This window comes from Humulus lupulus, chromosome 4 (genome assembly GCF_963169125.1).
Source record: "Humulus lupulus chromosome 4, drHumLupu1.1, whole genome shotgun sequence".
NCBI lineage: Eukaryota > Viridiplantae > Streptophyta > Magnoliopsida > Rosales > Cannabaceae > Humulus > Humulus lupulus.
Genome location: NC_084796.1, coordinates 152,509,435 through 152,510,968, shown reverse-complemented (window position 1 = coordinate 152,510,968; position 1,534 = coordinate 152,509,435). Strand labels below are relative to the sequence as shown.

Genomic DNA, 1,534 nt, shown 5'->3' with positions numbered 1-1,534 from the left:
TTTGAGATCAAGCCGTCAATACTACAAATGGTCCAGTCCACCGTTCAGTTTGGTGGATTACCTACAGAAGATCCAAACATGCACATAGCTAAATTCCTGTGTGCAACTTTCAAGATGAATGGGGTGAGTGACAATGCTATCAGATTGAGGTTGTTCCCATTCTCATTGAGGGAAGATCCAAGATTCGATTAAACTCTTTGCAGGCTAACTCTATTAACACTTGGGAGGAGCTAGCACATAAGTTTCTCGCAAAGTTCTTTCCTCCATCAAATGTTGCATGGTTGAGAGGATAGATCAATAACTTCTTCCATAATGATGGGGAATCATTATATGACGCATGGGAGAGGTTTAAAGATTTTTTGAGAAAGTGTCCCCATAACGACATTGAGAAGCGGATGTCGGTCCACAATTTCTATAATGGGTTGTGCACTACTACACGCACCATCATAGATGCTGCAGCAGGAGGAGCATTCATGGGAAAGAGTGATAATGAGGCCTATGCATTGTTGGAGGAAATTACCATCAATAACTGCCAATGGGCTAATGAGCGAGCTATAAGTAACAGAAAAGTAGCTAGGATTCATGAATTAGATGCTATCACAACACTAACTACACAGTTTTGGGGCCGCGGTTGCGGCGCCAAAACCTTGCGCTGCAGTGCCTGGGAAATTCTTCGAAGCCCCACTGGCCTAAAAAATCAAGCGGGTCGTGGCGCTGATGAATAAGGCCGCGACGCATGCACGAAACCCAGAAATCCCATGCAAATTTTACGAGCTAACTTCCCTGAAAATCATTTTAAACACACCCCAACAATAAAGTTGAGTCCCATAATCATCCTAATACATTATAAGCAGCACTAGAACCCAAAAACTATTCCATAACCTCACCAAAACTCAAAATCAGAACTCAAGTTTGAACCTAGAAGAAAACACTTAAAACATGGCAGGAATTCATTAAAACCAGAGCAGAGAGCGTTACCTGAAGGATGGTTTTGACCCTCAGCTGACAATAATCTTGCTCCTAGCTTTGATTCCCCAACTCCCAGCCTTAAATTCCAAGCTTTCTCCTCAAAAATCCCCAAAACCTCCCAAGCCTTAAGAGAGTGACATTTGATCAAGAGAGAGAGAGAGAGAGAGAGAGAGAGAGAGAGAGAGAGAGAGAAAGAGAGAGAGGGAGAGAGTTTCTGTTTCTTTTTCTTTCCAATCCCTTAATTCCAGTGACTTCCTTAGACCCCTCAGCTTATCTAAACCATGTATATCCTTACCAAAAGACCCAATTTCCCCTTAAACTCATCCTAACCCCTTAAGTAACCCAAGGGAAATTTAGTCATTTGTCATACCCCGTTAAGTCCCCGAGTATTCTTATAAATCTCCATTAATCCTAAAATGTTTAAATCATTTCCAAACTACTACCCGCTACTCCATAAATCCCGAACACATTTCACATTCCCAAAATACCCCTAGGCTACTCCTAAGGCGAGTATTTGACCCCGTTGTGACTTTCTGGCTAAACCCCTCCCTAGGTCTGTCTCAGA

The 1,534-nt window shown here is 42.5% G+C and overlaps 1 non-coding gene across 1 annotated transcript; it reads right to left on the bottom strand.

Moving 5' to 3' along the window:
• Positions 1–278: 278 nt before the first annotated feature.
• Positions 279–385, bottom strand: LOC133833646 (small nucleolar RNA R71). The gene has a single exon (XR_009893015.1). It is a non-coding gene; the product is annotated as a small nucleolar RNA R71 (small nucleolar RNA).
• Between the last annotated feature and the right edge of the window lie 1,149 nt (positions 386–1,534).